Raw genomic sequence first — 18,680 nt, 5'->3', positions numbered from 1 at the left:
TTCTTTTGCTTTCGACGGGAGCCGTTACGGCACGACGTTCAATGCAACACGTTAGAACTTACCGTTGACAATGTTGGTGCAATTTACCCTCCATCTACCAATCCATCCAAGGTTGCGGACTCGTCTTCCCGACCAAACATCCTGGCAACATCGTCTCGCCTTGCAGGTTTTACCGAACAAAGCCATAGATCGGTGGGATACGTAACCACCTTTTAACATCGTCAAAACTCTAGCTGCAGCCTTTGAGATTTAGCGTGAGCCAAATGACGCGCACCAACAACCCCTGATCAAAACAAAACGGTTGAAATGCGTTCTCTTGTTCCCCTTTCCTTTCCAATGCAACGTCAACGGAGAAGAAACAGGAAGGTCCTCGCTGTAACGAATGACAACGTTCTCGGAATGCTGCAAGGCTCGGGTTGTTTGCTAGTCGACAAACCTTCCACGTCCGCACGTCATCGGGCTGGAGGCCGTATGACCTAGTTTCGAGGGGGGGTCGCTTCCCGAGGTTTGTGGCACGTACCATATAGCGTTTGAGGGTTCCCGAAAGGGAACGGAAACTGGTGTGAAACTATCGTCGATCATTTTCCCAGTTCGGTGCAACCATAGAAGCGGCGACCCGAGTCCAACGGGTGACACAAGGCCTCGACGCGCCAAGGTGAGGAAGACGGTTTCCTAGCGAGCCAATGTGGTATGTCGCCATGCTCAAGAATAATCAGGTCGCCCTCTCTCTCGCGTTGCCCACAAGAGGGTGTTCTCCCGCTCCAAGTCCGTAGCAAGAACGAACGAGGCAGACACATTGACGTGCGCCGAGTAGGTAGGAACATCCATACTACTTAACGAGGCCACCCGCCGTGCTCATGCTCGGGTTGTTCACGCTCCATTTGCTAACCTCGACCTTGTTTACAACGTTTCCATGGCTTCTCGAGTAGATTAACATGGAGAAATAAGCAAGAGCTCTCGCGTCGTTCTCTTTGAATTCTTTATCTCTCTTTGGCTTTCAAGTCATCCGCATCAGAGTGGCGCAGCGGAAGCGTGGTGGGCCCATAACCCACAGGTCCGAGGATCGAAACCTCGCTCTGATACCGCGCGGTTGAATTAGCTGTACGTCAAAACCACCGCTACGATCTTGTTTCCCTCGCCTCCTTGCGTGGGTCCTTATTCAAGACGTTACCGCCCGAGCTTCGTTCGAGGAGTTCTTTAGGGATTGCTAACCGCGCACGTGTGGAAGGTTAAGAGGAATGAGCCTGCGAAGTGACTGCCATGACGGTGCCTTACTTGGGGCTTCCGAATACATTTGGCGATCACGTCAAAGTCGGATGTAATAGGTATCTGCTCGCTTACTGGTCAAATCTGCGGTTCAAGTTCTTGGGAATGACCGACGCTTACTCGAGACTCGTGTCACCTGGAATAACGCAGAGGAAGACCACGCATTACGGTTGTACGTATGAGCACCTTGGACGGAAACCGCAATTGAGAATTCCAACCACGCTGCAACATTCCCCGCAACCGCGCATCAGACTTGATGCTCTCTTTCACGTCTTTCTTTTGCTTTCGACGGGAGCCGTTACGGCACGACGTTCAATGCAACACGTTAGAACTTACCGTTGACAATGTTGGTGCAATTTACCCTCCATCTACCAATCCATCCAAGGTTGCGGACTCGTCTTCCCGACCAAACATCCTGGCAACATCGTCTCGCCTTGCAGGTTTTACCGAACAAAGCCATAGATCGGTGGGATACGTAACCACCTTTTAACATCGTCAAAACTCTAGCTGCAGCCTTTGAGATTTAGCGTGAGCCAAATGACGCGCACCAACAACCCCTGATCAAAACAAAACGGTTGAAATGCGTTCTCTTGTTCCCCTTTCCTTTCCAATGCAACGTCAACGGAGAAGAAACAGGAAGGTCCTCGCTGTAACGAATGACAACGTTCTCGGAATGCTGCAAGGCTCGGGTTGTTTGCTAGTCGACAAACCTTCCACGTCCGCACGTCATCGGGCTGGAGGCCGTATGACCTAGTTTCGAGGGGGGGTCGCTTCCCGAGGTTTGTGGCACGTACCATATAGCGTTTGAGGGTTCCCGAAAGGGAACGGAAACTGGTGTGAAACTATCGTCGATCATTTTCCCAGTTCGGTGCAACCATAGAAGCGGCGACCCGAGTCCAACGGGTGACACAAGGCCTCGACGCGCCAAGGTGAGGAAGACGGTTTCCTAGCGAGCCAATGTGGTATGTCGCCATGCTCAAGAATAATCAGGTCGCCCTCTCTCTCGCGTTGCCCACAAGAGGGTGTTCTCCCGCTCCAAGTCCGTAGCAAGAACGAACGAGGCAGACACATTGACGTGCGCCGAGTAGGTAGGAACATCCATACTACTTAACGAGGCCACCCGCCGTGCTCATGCTCGGGTTGTTCACGCTCCATTTGCTAACCTCGACCTTGTTTACAACGTTTCCATGGCTTCTCGAGTAGATTAACATGGAGAAATAAGCAAGAGCTCTCGCGTCGTTCTCTTTGAATTCTTTATCTCTCTTTGGCTTTCAAGTCATCCGCATCAGAGTGGCGCAGCGGAAGCGTGGTGGGCCCATAACCCACAGGTCCGAGGATCGAAACCTCGCTCTGATACCGCGCGGTTGAATTAGCTGTACGTCAAAACCACCGCTACGATCTTGTTTCCCTCGCCTCCTTGCGTGGGTCCTTATTCAAGACGTTACCGCCCGAGCTTCGTTCGAGGAGTTCTTTAGGGATTGCTAACCGCGCACGTGTGGAAGGTTAAGAGGAATGAGCCTGCGAAGTGACTGCCATGACGGTGCCTTACTTGGGGCTTCCGAATACATTTGGCGATCACGTCAAAGTCGGATGTAATAGGTATCTGCTCGCTTACTGGTCAAATCTGCGGTTCAAGTTCTTGGGAATGACCGACGCTTACTCGAGACTCGTGTCACCTGGAATAACGCAGAGGAAGACCACGCATTACGGTTGTACGTATGAGCACCTTGGACGGAAACCGCAATTGAGAATTCCAACCACGCTGCAACATTCCCCGCAACCGCGCATCAGACTTGATGCTCTCTTTCACGTCTTTCTTTTGCTTTCGACGGGAGCCGTTACGGCACGACGTTCAATGCAACACGTTAGAACTTACCGTTGACAATGTTGGTGCAATTTACCCTCCATCTACCAATCCATCCAAGGTTGCGGACTCGTCTTCCCGACCAAACATCCTGGCAACATCGTCTCGCCTTGCAGGTTTTACCGAACAAAGCCATAGATCGGTGGGATACGTAACCACCTTTTAACATCGTCAAAACTCTAGCTGCAGCCTTTGAGATTTAGCGTGAGCCAAATGACGCGCACCAACAACCCCTGATCAAAACAAAACGGTTGAAATGCGTTCTCTTGTTCCCCTTTCCTTTCCAATGCAACGTCAACGGAGAAGAAACAGGAAGGTCCTCGCTGTAACGAATGACAACGTTCTCGGAATGCTGCAAGGCTCGGGTTGTTTGCTAGTCGACAAACCTTCCACGTCCGCACGTCATCGGGCTGGAGGCCGTATGACCTAGTTTCGAGGGGGGGTCGCTTCCCGAGGTTTGTGGCACGTACCATATAGCGTTTGAGGGTTCCCGAAAGGGAACGGAAACTGGTGTGAAACTATCGTCGATCATTTTCCCAGTTCGGTGCAACCATAGAAGCGGCGACCCGAGTCCAACGGGTGACACAAGGCCTCGACGCGCCAAGGTGAGGAAGACGGTTTCCTAGCGAGCCAATGTGGTATGTCGCCATGCTCAAGAATAATCAGGTCGCCCTCTCTCTCGCGTTGCCCACAAGAGGGTGTTCTCCCGCTCCAAGTCCGTAGCAAGAACGAACGAGGCAGACACATTGACGTGCGCCGAGTAGGTAGGAACATCCATACTACTTAACGAGGCCACCCGCCGTGCTCATGCTCGGGTTGTTCACGCTCCATTTGCTAACCTCGACCTTGTTTACAACGTTTCCATGGCTTCTCGAGTAGATTAACATGGAGAAATAAGCAAGAGCTCTCGCGTCGTTCTCTTTGAATTCTTTATCTCTCTTTGGCTTTCAAGTCATCCGCATCAGAGTGGCGCAGCGGAAGCGTGGTGGGCCCATAACCCACAGGTCCGAGGATCGAAACCTCGCTCTGATACCGCGCGGTTGAATTAGCTGTACGTCAAAACCACCGCTACGATCTTGTTTCCCTCGCCTCCTTGCGTGGGTCCTTATTCAAGACGTTACCGCCCGAGCTTCGTTCGAGGAGTTCTTTAGGGATTGCTAACCGCGCACGTGTGGAAGGTTAAGAGGAATGAGCCTGCGAAGTGACTGCCATGACGGTGCCTTACTTGGGGCTTCCGAATACATTTGGCGATCACGTCAAAGTCGGATGTAATAGGTATCTGCTCGCTTACTGGTCAAATCTGCGGTTCAAGTTCTTGGGAATGACCGACGCTTACTCGAGACTCGTGTCACCTGGAATAACGCAGAGGAAGACCACGCATTACGGTTGTACGTATGAGCACCTTGGACGGAAACCGCAATTGAGAATTCCAACCACGCTGCAACATTCCCCGCAACCGCGCATCAGACTTGATGCTCTCTTTCACGTCTTTCTTTTGCTTTCGACGGGAGCCGTTACGGCACGACGTTCAATGCAACACGTTAGAACTTACCGTTGACAATGTTGGTGCAATTTACCCTCCATCTACCAATCCATCCAAGGTTGCGGACTCGTCTTCCCGACCAAACATCCTGGCAACATCGTCTCGCCTTGCAGGTTTTACCGAACAAAGCCATAGATCGGTGGGATACGTAACCACCTTTTAACATCGTCAAAACTCTAGCTGCAGCCTTTGAGATTTAGCGTGAGCCAAATGACGCGCACCAACAACCCCTGATCAAAACAAAACGGTTGAAATGCGTTCTCTTGTTCCCCTTTCCTTTCCAATGCAACGTCAACGGAGAAGAAACAGGAAGGTCCTCGCTGTAACGAATGACAACGTTCTCGGAATGCTGCAAGGCTCGGGTTGTTTGCTAGTCGACAAACCTTCCACGTCCGCACGTCATCGGGCTGGAGGCCGTATGACCTAGTTTCGAGGGGGGGTCGCTTCCCGAGGTTTGTGGCACGTACCATATAGCGTTTGAGGGTTCCCGAAAGGGAACGGAAACTGGTGTGAAACTATCGTCGATCATTTTCCCAGTTCGGTGCAACCATAGAAGCGGCGACCCGAGTCCAACGGGTGACACAAGGCCTCGACGCGCCAAGGTGAGGAAGACGGTTTCCTAGCGAGCCAATGTGGTATGTCGCCATGCTCAAGAATAATCAGGTCGCCCTCTCTCTCGCGTTGCCCACAAGAGGGTGTTCTCCCGCTCCAAGTCCGTAGCAAGAACGAACGAGGCAGACACATTGACGTGCGCCGAGTAGGTAGGAACATCCATACTACTTAACGAGGCCACCCGCCGTGCTCATGCTCGGGTTGTTCACGCTCCATTTGCTAACCTCGACCTTGTTTACAACGTTTCCATGGCTTCTCGAGTAGATTAACATGGAGAAATAAGCAAGAGCTCTCGCGTCGTTCTCTTTGAATTCTTTATCTCTCTTTGGCTTTCAAGTCATCCGCATCAGAGTGGCGCAGCGGAAGCGTGGTGGGCCCATAACCCACAGGTCCGAGGATCGAAACCTCGCTCTGATACCGCGCGGTTGAATTAGCTGTACGTCAAAACCACCGCTACGATCTTGTTTCCCTCGCCTCCTTGCGTGGGTCCTTATTCAAGACGTTACCGCCCGAGCTTCGTTCGAGGAGTTCTTTAGGGATTGCTAACCGCGCACGTGTGGAAGGTTAAGAGGAATGAGCCTGCGAAGTGACTGCCATGACGGTGCCTTACTTGGGGCTTCCGAATACATTTGGCGATCACGTCAAAGTCGGATGTAATAGGTATCTGCTCGCTTACTGGTCAAATCTGCGGTTCAAGTTCTTGGGAATGACCGACGCTTACTCGAGACTCGTGTCACCTGGAATAACGCAGAGGAAGACCACGCATTACGGTTGTACGTATGAGCACCTTGGACGGAAACCGCAATTGAGAATTCCAACCACGCTGCAACATTCCCCGCAACCGCGCATCAGACTTGATGCTCTCTTTCACGTCTTTCTTTTGCTTTCGACGGGAGCCGTTACGGCACGACGTTCAATGCAACACGTTAGAACTTACCGTTGACAATGTTGGTGCAATTTACCCTCCATCTACCAATCCATCCAAGGTTGCGGACTCGTCTTCCCGACCAAACATCCTGGCAACATCGTCTCGCCTTGCAGGTTTTACCGAACAAAGCCATAGATCGGTGGGATACGTAACCACCTTTTAACATCGTCAAAACTCTAGCTGCAGCCTTTGAGATTTAGCGTGAGCCAAATGACGCGCACCAACAACCCCTGATCAAAACAAAACGGTTGAAATGCGTTCTCTTGTTCCCCTTTCCTTTCCAATGCAACGTCAACGGAGAAGAAACAGGAAGGTCCTCGCTGTAACGAATGACAACGTTCTCGGAATGCTGCAAGGCTCGGGTTGTTTGCTAGTCGACAAACCTTCCACGTCCGCACGTCATCGGGCTGGAGGCCGTATGACCTAGTTTCGAGGGGGGGTCGCTTCCCGAGGTTTGTGGCACGTACCATATAGCGTTTGAGGGTTCCCGAAAGGGAACGGAAACTGGTGTGAAACTATCGTCGATCATTTTCCCAGTTCGGTGCAACCATAGAAGCGGCGACCCGAGTCCAACGGGTGACACAAGGCCTCGACGCGCCAAGGTGAGGAAGACGGTTTCCTAGCGAGCCAATGTGGTATGTCGCCATGCTCAAGAATAATCAGGTCGCCCTCTCTCTCGCGTTGCCCACAAGAGGGTGTTCTCCCGCTCCAAGTCCGTAGCAAGAACGAACGAGGCAGACACATTGACGTGCGCCGAGTAGGTAGGAACATCCATACTACTTAACGAGGCCACCCGCCGTGCTCATGCTCGGGTTGTTCACGCTCCATTTGCTAACCTCGACCTTGTTTACAACGTTTCCATGGCTTCTCGAGTAGATTAACATGGAGAAATAAGCAAGAGCTCTCGCGTCGTTCTCTTTGAATTCTTTATCTCTCTTTGGCTTTCAAGTCATCCGCATCAGAGTGGCGCAGCGGAAGCGTGGTGGGCCCATAACCCACAGGTCCGAGGATCGAAACCTCGCTCTGATACCGCGCGGTTGAATTAGCTGTACGTCAAAACCACCGCTACGATCTTGTTTCCCTCGCCTCCTTGCGTGGGTCCTTATTCAAGACGTTACCGCCCGAGCTTCGTTCGAGGAGTTCTTTAGGGATTGCTAACCGCGCACGTGTGGAAGGTTAAGAGGAATGAGCCTGCGAAGTGACTGCCATGACGGTGCCTTACTTGGGGCTTCCGAATACATTTGGCGATCACGTCAAAGTCGGATGTAATAGGTATCTGCTCGCTTACTGGTCAAATCTGCGGTTCAAGTTCTTGGGAATGACCGACGCTTACTCGAGACTCGTGTCACCTGGAATAACGCAGAGGAAGACCACGCATTACGGTTGTACGTATGAGCACCTTGGACGGAAACCGCAATTGAGAATTCCAACCACGCTGCAACATTCCCCGCAACCGCGCATCAGACTTGATGCTCTCTTTCACGTCTTTCTTTTGCTTTCGACGGGAGCCGTTACGGCACGACGTTCAATGCAACACGTTAGAACTTACCGTTGACAATGTTGGTGCAATTTACCCTCCATCTACCAATCCATCCAAGGTTGCGGACTCGTCTTCCCGACCAAACATCCTGGCAACATCGTCTCGCCTTGCAGGTTTTACCGAACAAAGCCATAGATCGGTGGGATACGTAACCACCTTTTAACATCGTCAAAACTCTAGCTGCAGCCTTTGAGATTTAGCGTGAGCCAAATGACGCGCACCAACAACCCCTGATCAAAACAAAACGGTTGAAATGCGTTCTCTTGTTCCCCTTTCCTTTCCAATGCAACGTCAACGGAGAAGAAACAGGAAGGTCCTCGCTGTAACGAATGACAACGTTCTCGGAATGCTGCAAGGCTCGGGTTGTTTGCTAGTCGACAAACCTTCCACGTCCGCACGTCATCGGGCTGGAGGCCGTATGACCTAGTTTCGAGGGGGGGTCGCTTCCCGAGGTTTGTGGCACGTACCATATAGCGTTTGAGGGTTCCCGAAAGGGAACGGAAACTGGTGTGAAACTATCGTCGATCATTTTCCCAGTTCGGTGCAACCATAGAAGCGGCGACCCGAGTCCAACGGGTGACACAAGGCCTCGACGCGCCAAGGTGAGGAAGACGGTTTCCTAGCGAGCCAATGTGGTATGTCGCCATGCTCAAGAATAATCAGGTCGCCCTCTCTCTCGCGTTGCCCACAAGAGGGTGTTCTCCCGCTCCAAGTCCGTAGCAAGAACGAACGAGGCAGACACATTGACGTGCGCCGAGTAGGTAGGAACATCCATACTACTTAACGAGGCCACCCGCCGTGCTCATGCTCGGGTTGTTCACGCTCCATTTGCTAACCTCGACCTTGTTTACAACGTTTCCATGGCTTCTCGAGTAGATTAACATGGAGAAATAAGCAAGAGCTCTCGCGTCGTTCTCTTTGAATTCTTTATCTCTCTTTGGCTTTCAAGTCATCCGCATCAGAGTGGCGCAGCGGAAGCGTGGTGGGCCCATAACCCACAGGTCCGAGGATCGAAACCTCGCTCTGATACCGCGCGGTTGAATTAGCTGTACGTCAAAACCACCGCTACGATCTTGTTTCCCTCGCCTCCTTGCGTGGGTCCTTATTCAAGACGTTACCGCCCGAGCTTCGTTCGAGGAGTTCTTTAGGGATTGCTAACCGCGCACGTGTGGAAGGTTAAGAGGAATGAGCCTGCGAAGTGACTGCCATGACGGTGCCTTACTTGGGGCTTCCGAATACATTTGGCGATCACGTCAAAGTCGGATGTAATAGGTATCTGCTCGCTTACTGGTCAAATCTGCGGTTCAAGTTCTTGGGAATGACCGACGCTTACTCGAGACTCGTGTCACCTGGAATAACGCAGAGGAAGACCACGCATTACGGTTGTACGTATGAGCACCTTGGACGGAAACCGCAATTGAGAATTCCAACCACGCTGCAACATTCCCCGCAACCGCGCATCAGACTTGATGCTCTCTTTCACGTCTTTCTTTTGCTTTCGACGGGAGCCGTTACGGCACGACGTTCAATGCAACACGTTAGAACTTACCGTTGACAATGTTGGTGCAATTTACCCTCCATCTACCAATCCATCCAAGGTTGCGGACTCGTCTTCCCGACCAAACATCCTGGCAACATCGTCTCGCCTTGCAGGTTTTACCGAACAAAGCCATAGATCGGTGGGATACGTAACCACCTTTTAACATCGTCAAAACTCTAGCTGCAGCCTTTGAGATTTAGCGTGAGCCAAATGACGCGCACCAACAACCCCTGATCAAAACAAAACGGTTGAAATGCGTTCTCTTGTTCCCCTTTCCTTTCCAATGCAACGTCAACGGAGAAGAAACAGGAAGGTCCTCGCTGTAACGAATGACAACGTTCTCGGAATGCTGCAAGGCTCGGGTTGTTTGCTAGTCGACAAACCTTCCACGTCCGCACGTCATCGGGCTGGAGGCCGTATGACCTAGTTTCGAGGGGGGGTCGCTTCCCGAGGTTTGTGGCACGTACCATATAGCGTTTGAGGGTTCCCGAAAGGGAACGGAAACTGGTGTGAAACTATCGTCGATCATTTTCCCAGTTCGGTGCAACCATAGAAGCGGCGACCCGAGTCCAACGGGTGACACAAGGCCTCGACGCGCCAAGGTGAGGAAGACGGTTTCCTAGCGAGCCAATGTGGTATGTCGCCATGCTCAAGAATAATCAGGTCGCCCTCTCTCTCGCGTTGCCCACAAGAGGGTGTTCTCCCGCTCCAAGTCCGTAGCAAGAACGAACGAGGCAGACACATTGACGTGCGCCGAGTAGGTAGGAACATCCATACTACTTAACGAGGCCACCCGCCGTGCTCATGCTCGGGTTGTTCACGCTCCATTTGCTAACCTCGACCTTGTTTACAACGTTTCCATGGCTTCTCGAGTAGATTAACATGGAGAAATAAGCAAGAGCTCTCGCGTCGTTCTCTTTGAATTCTTTATCTCTCTTTGGCTTTCAAGTCATCCGCATCAGAGTGGCGCAGCGGAAGCGTGGTGGGCCCATAACCCACAGGTCCGAGGATCGAAACCTCGCTCTGATACCGCGCGGTTGAATTAGCTGTACGTCAAAACCACCGCTACGATCTTGTTTCCCTCGCCTCCTTGCGTGGGTCCTTATTCAAGACGTTACCGCCCGAGCTTCGTTCGAGGAGTTCTTTAGGGATTGCTAACCGCGCACGTGTGGAAGGTTAAGAGGAATGAGCCTGCGAAGTGACTGCCATGACGGTGCCTTACTTGGGGCTTCCGAATACATTTGGCGATCACGTCAAAGTCGGATGTAATAGGTATCTGCTCGCTTACTGGTCAAATCTGCGGTTCAAGTTCTTGGGAATGACCGACGCTTACTCGAGACTCGTGTCACCTGGAATAACGCAGAGGAAGACCACGCATTACGGTTGTACGTATGAGCACCTTGGACGGAAACCGCAATTGAGAATTCCAACCACGCTGCAACATTCCCCGCAACCGCGCATCAGACTTGATGCTCTCTTTCACGTCTTTCTTTTGCTTTCGACGGGAGCCGTTACGGCACGACGTTCAATGCAACACGTTAGAACTTACCGTTGACAATGTTGGTGCAATTTACCCTCCATCTACCAATCCATCCAAGGTTGCGGACTCGTCTTCCCGACCAAACATCCTGGCAACATCGTCTCGCCTTGCAGGTTTTACCGAACAAAGCCATAGATCGGTGGGATACGTAACCACCTTTTAACATCGTCAAAACTCTAGCTGCAGCCTTTGAGATTTAGCGTGAGCCAAATGACGCGCACCAACAACCCCTGATCAAAACAAAACGGTTGAAATGCGTTCTCTTGTTCCCCTTTCCTTTCCAATGCAACGTCAACGGAGAAGAAACAGGAAGGTCCTCGCTGTAACGAATGACAACGTTCTCGGAATGCTGCAAGGCTCGGGTTGTTTGCTAGTCGACAAACCTTCCACGTCCGCACGTCATCGGGCTGGAGGCCGTATGACCTAGTTTCGAGGGGGGGTCGCTTCCCGAGGTTTGTGGCACGTACCATATAGCGTTTGAGGGTTCCCGAAAGGGAACGGAAACTGGTGTGAAACTATCGTCGATCATTTTCCCAGTTCGGTGCAACCATAGAAGCGGCGACCCGAGTCCAACGGGTGACACAAGGCCTCGACGCGCCAAGGTGAGGAAGACGGTTTCCTAGCGAGCCAATGTGGTATGTCGCCATGCTCAAGAATAATCAGGTCGCCCTCTCTCTCGCGTTGCCCACAAGAGGGTGTTCTCCCGCTCCAAGTCCGTAGCAAGAACGAACGAGGCAGACACATTGACGTGCGCCGAGTAGGTAGGAACATCCATACTACTTAACGAGGCCACCCGCCGTGCTCATGCTCGGGTTGTTCACGCTCCATTTGCTAACCTCGACCTTGTTTACAACGTTTCCATGGCTTCTCGAGTAGATTAACATGGAGAAATAAGCAAGAGCTCTCGCGTCGTTCTCTTTGAATTCTTTATCTCTCTTTGGCTTTCAAGTCATCCGCATCAGAGTGGCGCAGCGGAAGCGTGGTGGGCCCATAACCCACAGGTCCGAGGATCGAAACCTCGCTCTGATACCGCGCGGTTGAATTAGCTGTACGTCAAAACCACCGCTACGATCTTGTTTCCCTCGCCTCCTTGCGTGGGTCCTTATTCAAGACGTTACCGCCCGAGCTTCGTTCGAGGAGTTCTTTAGGGATTGCTAACCGCGCACGTGTGGAAGGTTAAGAGGAATGAGCCTGCGAAGTGACTGCCATGACGGTGCCTTACTTGGGGCTTCCGAATACATTTGGCGATCACGTCAAAGTCGGATGTAATAGGTATCTGCTCGCTTACTGGTCAAATCTGCGGTTCAAGTTCTTGGGAATGACCGACGCTTACTCGAGACTCGTGTCACCTGGAATAACGCAGAGGAAGACCACGCATTACGGTTGTACGTATGAGCACCTTGGACGGAAACCGCAATTGAGAATTCCAACCACGCTGCAACATTCCCCGCAACCGCGCATCAGACTTGATGCTCTCTTTCACGTCTTTCTTTTGCTTTCGACGGGAGCCGTTACGGCACGACGTTCAATGCAACACGTTAGAACTTACCGTTGACAATGTTGGTGCAATTTACCCTCCATCTACCAATCCATCCAAGGTTGCGGACTCGTCTTCCCGACCAAACATCCTGGCAACATCGTCTCGCCTTGCAGGTTTTACCGAACAAAGCCATAGATCGGTGGGATACGTAACCACCTTTTAACATCGTCAAAACTCTAGCTGCAGCCTTTGAGATTTAGCGTGAGCCAAATGACGCGCACCAACAACCCCTGATCAAAACAAAACGGTTGAAATGCGTTCTCTTGTTCCCCTTTCCTTTCCAATGCAACGTCAACGGAGAAGAAACAGGAAGGTCCTCGCTGTAACGAATGACAACGTTCTCGGAATGCTGCAAGGCTCGGGTTGTTTGCTAGTCGACAAACCTTCCACGTCCGCACGTCATCGGGCTGGAGGCCGTATGACCTAGTTTCGAGGGGGGGTCGCTTCCCGAGGTTTGTGGCACGTACCATATAGCGTTTGAGGGTTCCCGAAAGGGAACGGAAACTGGTGTGAAACTATCGTCGATCATTTTCCCAGTTCGGTGCAACCATAGAAGCGGCGACCCGAGTCCAACGGGTGACACAAGGCCTCGACGCGCCAAGGTGAGGAAGACGGTTTCCTAGCGAGCCAATGTGGTATGTCGCCATGCTCAAGAATAATCAGGTCGCCCTCTCTCTCGCGTTGCCCACAAGAGGGTGTTCTCCCGCTCCAAGTCCGTAGCAAGAACGAACGAGGCAGACACATTGACGTGCGCCGAGTAGGTAGGAACATCCATACTACTTAACGAGGCCACCCGCCGTGCTCATGCTCGGGTTGTTCACGCTCCATTTGCTAACCTCGACCTTGTTTACAACGTTTCCATGGCTTCTCGAGTAGATTAACATGGAGAAATAAGCAAGAGCTCTCGCGTCGTTCTCTTTGAATTCTTTATCTCTCTTTGGCTTTCAAGTCATCCGCATCAGAGTGGCGCAGCGGAAGCGTGGTGGGCCCATAACCCACAGGTCCGAGGATCGAAACCTCGCTCTGATACCGCGCGGTTGAATTAGCTGTACGTCAAAACCACCGCTACGATCTTGTTTCCCTCGCCTCCTTGCGTGGGTCCTTATTCAAGACGTTACCGCCCGAGCTTCGTTCGAGGAGTTCTTTAGGGATTGCTAACCGCGCACGTGTGGAAGGTTAAGAGGAATGAGCCTGCGAAGTGACTGCCATGACGGTGCCTTACTTGGGGCTTCCGAATACATTTGGCGATCACGTCAAAGTCGGATGTAATAGGTATCTGCTCGCTTACTGGTCAAATCTGCGGTTCAAGTTCTTGGGAATGACCGACGCTTACTCGAGACTCGTGTCACCTGGAATAACGCAGAGGAAGACCACGCATTACGGTTGTACGTATGAGCACCTTGGACGGAAACCGCAATTGAGAATTCCAACCACGCTGCAACATTCCCCGCAACCGCGCATCAGACTTGATGCTCTCTTTCACGTCTTTCTTTTGCTTTCGACGGGAGCCGTTACGGCACGACGTTCAATGCAACACGTTAGAACTTACCGTTGACAATGTTGGTGCAATTTACCCTCCATCTACCAATCCATCCAAGGTTGCGGACTCGTCTTCCCGACCAAACATCCTGGCAACATCGTCTCGCCTTGCAGGTTTTACCGAACAAAGCCATAGATCGGTGGGATACGTAACCACCTTTTAACATCGTCAAAACTCTAGCTGCAGCCTTTGAGATTTAGCGTGAGCCAAATGACGCGCACCAACAACCCCTGATCAAAACAAAACGGTTGAAATGCGTTCTCTTGTTCCCCTTTCCTTTCCAATGCAACGTCAACGGAGAAGAAACAGGAAGGTCCTCGCTGTAACGAATGACAACGTTCTCGGAATGCTGCAAGGCTCGGGTTGTTTGCTAGTCGACAAACCTTCCACGTCCGCACGTCATCGGGCTGGAGGCCGTATGACCTAGTTTCGAGGGGGGGTCGCTTCCCGAGGTTTGTGGCACGTACCATATAGCGTTTGAGGGTTCCCGAAAGGGAACGGAAACTGGTGTGAAACTATCGTCGATCATTTTCCCAGTTCGGTGCAACCATAGAAGCGGCGACCCGAGTCCAACGGGTGACACAAGGCCTCGACGCGCCAAGGTGAGGAAGACGGTTTCCTAGCGAGCCAATGTGGTATGTCGCCATGCTCAAGAATAATCAGGTCGCCCTCTCTCTCGCGTTGCCCACAAGAGGGTGTTCTCCCGCTCCAAGTCCGTAGCAAGAACGAACGAGGCAGACACATTGACGTGCGCCGAGTAGGTAGGAACATCCATACTACTTAACGAGGCCACCCGCCGTGCTCATGCTCGGGTTGTTCACGCTCCATTTGCTAACCTCGACCTTGTTTACAACGTTTCCATGGCTTCTCGAGTAGATTAACATGGAGAAATAAGCAAGAGCTCTCGCGTCGTTCTCTTTGAATTCTTTATCTCTCTTTGGCTTTCAAGTCATCCGCATCAGAGTGGCGCAGCGGAAGCGTGGTGGGCCCATAACCCACAGGTCCGAGGATCGAAACCTCGCTCTGATACCGCGCGGTTGAATTAGCTGTACGTCAAAACCACCGCTACGATCTTGTTTCCCTCGCCTCCTTGCGTGGGTCCTTATTCAAGACGTTACCGCCCGAGCTTCGTTCGAGGAGTTCTTTAGGGATTGCTAACCGCGCACGTGTGGAAGGTTAAGAGGAATGAGCCTGCGAAGTGACTGCCATGACGGTGCCTTACTTGGGGCTTCCGAATACATTTGGCGATCACGTCAAAGTCGGATGTAATAGGTATCTGCTCGCTTACTGGTCAAATCTGCGGTTCAAGTTCTTGGGAATGACCGACGCTTACTCGAGACTCGTGTCACCTGGAATAACGCAGAGGAAGACCACGCATTACGGTTGTACGTATGAGCACCTTGGACGGAAACCGCAATTGAGAATTCCAACCACGCTGCAACATTCCCCGCAACCGCGCATCAGACTTGATGCTCTCTTTCACGTCTTTCTTTTGCTTTCGACGGGAGCCGTTACGGCACGACGTTCAATGCAACACGTTAGAACTTACCGTTGACAATGTTGGTGCAATTTACCCTCCATCTACCAATCCATCCAAGGTTGCGGACTCGTCTTCCCGACCAAACATCCTGGCAACATCGTCTCGCCTTGCAGGTTTTACCGAACAAAGCCATAGATCGGTGGGATACGTAACCACCTTTTAACATCGTCAAAACTCTAGCTGCAGCCTTTGAGATTTAGCGTGAGCCAAATGACGCGCACCAACAACCCCTGATCAAAACAAAACGGTTGAAATGCGTTCTCTTGTTCCCCTTTCCTTTCCAATGCAACGTCAACGGAGAAGAAACAGGAAGGTCCTCGCTGTAACGAATGACAACGTTCTCGGAATGCTGCAAGGCTCGGGTTGTTTGCTAGTCGACAAACCTTCCACGTCCGCACGTCATCGGGCTGGAGGCCGTATGACCTAGTTTCGAGGGGGGGTCGCTTCCCGAGGTTTGTGGCACGTACCATATAGCGTTTGAGGGTTCCCGAAAGGGAACGGAAACTGGTGTGAAACTATCGTCGATCATTTTCCCAGTTCGGTGCAACCATAGAAGCGGCGACCCGAGTCCAACGGGTGACACAAGGCCTCGACGCGCCAAGGTGAGGAAGACGGTTTCCTAGCGAGCCAATGTGGTATGTCGCCATGCTCAAGAATAATCAGGTCGCCCTCTCTCTCGCGTTGCCCACAAGAGGGTGTTCTCCCGCTCCAAGTCCGTAGCAAGAACGAACGAGGCAGACACATTGACGTGCGCCGAGTAGGTAGGAACATCCATACTACTTAACGAGGCCACCCGCCGTGCTCATGCTCGGGTTGTTCACGCTCCATTTGCTAACCTCGACCTTGTTTACAACGTTTCCATGGCTTCTCGAGTAGATTAACATGGAGAAATAAGCAAGAGCTCTCGCGTCGTTCTCTTTGAATTCTTTATCTCTCTTTGGCTTTCAAGTCATCCGCATCAGAGTGGCGCAGCGGAAGCGTGGTGGGCCCATAACCCACAGGTCCGAGGATCGAAACCTCGCTCTGATACCGCGCGGTTGAATTAGCTGTACGTCAAAACCACCGCTACGATCTTGTTTCCCTCGCCTCCTTGCGTGGGTCCTTATTCAAGACGTTACCGCCCGAGCTTCGTTCGAGGAGTTCTTTAGGGATTGCTAACCGCGCACGTGTGGAAGGTTAAGAGGAATGAGCCTGCGAAGTGACTGCCATGACGGTGCCTTACTTGGGGCTTCCGAATACATTTGGCGATCACGTCAAAGTCGGATGTAATAGGTATCTGCTCGCTTACTGGTCAAATCTGCGGTTCAAGTTCTTGGGAATGACCGACGCTTACTCGAGACTCGTGTCACCTGGAATAACGCAGAGGAAGACCACGCATTACGGTTGTACGTATGAGCACCTTGGACGGAAACCGCAATTGAGAATTCCAACCACGCTGCAACATTCCCCGCAACCGCGCATCAGACTTGATGCTCTCTTTCACGTCTTTCTTTTGCTTTCGACGGGAGCCGTTACGGCACGACGTTCAATGCAACACGTTAGAACTTACCGTTGACAATGTTGGTGCAATTTACCCTCCATCTACCAATCCATCCAAGGTTGCGGACTCGTCTTCCCGACCAAACATCCTGGCAACATCGTCTCGCCTTGCAGGTTTTACCGAACAAAGCCATAGATCGGTGGGATACGTAACCACCTTTTAACATCGTCAAAACTCTAGCTGCAGCCTTTGAGATTTAGCGTGAGCCAAATGACGCGCACCAACAACCCCTGATCAAAACAAAACGGTTGAAATGCGTTCTCTTGTTCCCCTTTCCTTTCCAATGCAACGTCAACGGAGAAGAAACAGGAAGGTCCTCGCTGTAACGAATGACAACGTTCTCGGAATGCTGCAAGGCTCGGGTTGTTTGCTAGTCGACAAACCTTCCACGTCCGCACGTCATCGGGCTGGAGGCCGTATGACCTAGTTTCGAGGGGGGGTCGCTTCCCGAGGTTTGTGGCACGTACCATATAGCGTTTGAGGGTTCCCGAAAGGGAACGGAAACTGGTGTGAAACTATCGTCGATCATTTTCCCAGTTCGGTGCAACCATAGAAGCGGCGACCCGAGTCCAACGGGTGACACAAGGCCTCGACGCGCCAAGGTGAGGAAGACGGTTTCCTAGCGAGCCAATGTGGTATGTCGCCATGCTCAAGAATAATCAGGTCGCCCTCTCTCTCGCGTTGCCCACAAGAGGGTGTTCTCCCGCTCCAAGTCCGTAGCAAGAACGAACGAGGCAGACACATTGACGTGCGCCGAGTAGGTAGGAACATCCATACTACTTAACGAGGCCACCCGCCGTGCTCATGCTCGGGTTGTTCACGCTCCATTTGCTAACCTCGACCTTGTTTACAACGTTTCCATGGCTTCTCGAGTAGATTAACATGGAGAAATAAGCAAGAGCTCTCGCGTCGTTCTCTTTGAATTCTTTATCTCTCTTTGGCTTTCAAGTCATCCGCATCAGAGTGGCGCAGCGGAAGCGTGGTGGGCCCATAACCCACAGGTCCGAGGATCGAAACCTCGCTCTGATACCGCGCGGTTGAATTAGCTGTACGTCAAAACCACCGCTACGATCTTGTTTCCCTCGCCTCCTTGCGTGGGTCCTTATTCAAGACGTTACCGCCCGAGCTTCGTTCGAGGAGTTCTTTAGGGATTGCTAACCGCGCACGTGTGGAAGGTTAAGAGGAATGAGCCTGCGAAGTGACTGCCATGACGGTGCCTTACTTGGGGCTTCCGAATACATTTGGCGATCACGTCAAAGTCGGATGTAATAGGTATCTGCTCGCTTACTGGTCAAATCTGCGGTTCAAGTTCTTGGGAATGACCGACGCTTACTCGAGACTCGTGTCACCTGGAATAACGCAGAGGAAGACCACGCATTACGGTTGTACGTATGAGCACCTTGGACGGAAACCGCAATTGAGAATTCCAACCACGCTGCAACATTCCCCGCAACCGCGCATCAGACTTGATGCTCTCTTTCACGTCTTTCTTTTGCTTTCGACGGGAGCCGTTACGGCACGGCGTTCAATGCAACACGTTAGAACTTACCGTTGACAATGTTGGTGCAATTTACCGTCCATCTACCAATCCATCCAAGGTTGCGGACTCGTCTTCCCGACCAAACATCCTGGCAACATCGTCTCGCCTTGCAGGTTTTACCGAACAAAGCCATAGATCGGTGGGATA

At 51.9% G+C, this 18,680-nt stretch overlaps 12 non-coding genes across 12 annotated transcripts; all 12 read left to right on the top strand.

Annotated features, from left to right (window-relative positions):
- The first annotated feature begins 1,010 nt into the window (after positions 1–1,010).
- TRNAM-CAU (transfer RNA methionine (anticodon CAU)) lies at positions 1,011–1,082 on the top strand. The gene has a single exon. It is a non-coding gene; the product is annotated as a tRNA-Met (tRNA).
- Positions 1,083–2,550: 1,468 nt separating this feature from the next.
- On the top strand, positions 2,551–2,622 carry TRNAM-CAU (transfer RNA methionine (anticodon CAU)). The gene has a single exon. It is a non-coding gene; the product is annotated as a tRNA-Met (tRNA).
- A 1,468-nt stretch (positions 2,623–4,090) lies between these two features.
- TRNAM-CAU (transfer RNA methionine (anticodon CAU)) lies at positions 4,091–4,162 on the top strand. The gene has a single exon. It is a non-coding gene; the product is annotated as a tRNA-Met (tRNA).
- A 1,468-nt stretch (positions 4,163–5,630) lies between these two features.
- TRNAM-CAU (transfer RNA methionine (anticodon CAU)) lies at positions 5,631–5,702 on the top strand. Its single transcript has one exon. It is a non-coding gene; the product is annotated as a tRNA-Met (tRNA).
- Positions 5,703–7,170: 1,468 nt separating this feature from the next.
- On the top strand, positions 7,171–7,242 carry TRNAM-CAU (transfer RNA methionine (anticodon CAU)). The gene has a single exon. It is a non-coding gene; the product is annotated as a tRNA-Met (tRNA).
- A 1,468-nt stretch (positions 7,243–8,710) lies between these two features.
- TRNAM-CAU (transfer RNA methionine (anticodon CAU)) lies at positions 8,711–8,782 on the top strand. The gene has a single exon. It is a non-coding gene; the product is annotated as a tRNA-Met (tRNA).
- A 1,468-nt stretch (positions 8,783–10,250) lies between these two features.
- On the top strand, positions 10,251–10,322 carry TRNAM-CAU (transfer RNA methionine (anticodon CAU)). Its single transcript has one exon. It is a non-coding gene; the product is annotated as a tRNA-Met (tRNA).
- Positions 10,323–11,790: 1,468 nt separating this feature from the next.
- Positions 11,791–11,862, top strand: TRNAM-CAU (transfer RNA methionine (anticodon CAU)). The gene has a single exon. It is a non-coding gene; the product is annotated as a tRNA-Met (tRNA).
- A 1,468-nt stretch (positions 11,863–13,330) lies between these two features.
- TRNAM-CAU (transfer RNA methionine (anticodon CAU)) lies at positions 13,331–13,402 on the top strand. The gene has a single exon. It is a non-coding gene; the product is annotated as a tRNA-Met (tRNA).
- Positions 13,403–14,870: 1,468 nt separating this feature from the next.
- TRNAM-CAU (transfer RNA methionine (anticodon CAU)) lies at positions 14,871–14,942 on the top strand. Its single transcript has one exon. It is a non-coding gene; the product is annotated as a tRNA-Met (tRNA).
- A 1,468-nt stretch (positions 14,943–16,410) lies between these two features.
- Positions 16,411–16,482, top strand: TRNAM-CAU (transfer RNA methionine (anticodon CAU)). Its single transcript has one exon. It is a non-coding gene; the product is annotated as a tRNA-Met (tRNA).
- A 1,468-nt stretch (positions 16,483–17,950) lies between these two features.
- On the top strand, positions 17,951–18,022 carry TRNAM-CAU (transfer RNA methionine (anticodon CAU)). Its single transcript has one exon. It is a non-coding gene; the product is annotated as a tRNA-Met (tRNA).
- Positions 18,023–18,680: the final 658 nt, after the last annotated feature.

The sequence above is a fragment of the Azolla caroliniana genome, unplaced genomic scaffold (assembly GCF_043228905.1).
Source record: "Azolla caroliniana isolate FFs.n. ecotype wild unplaced genomic scaffold, voAzoCaro1.0.p SCAF_118, whole genome shotgun sequence".
NCBI classification, from domain to species: Eukaryota; Viridiplantae; Streptophyta; class Polypodiopsida; order Salviniales; family Salviniaceae; genus Azolla; species Azolla caroliniana.
Note: the sequence above shows the minus strand (reverse complement) of the source record. Positions and strands in the feature narration are given on the sequence as shown.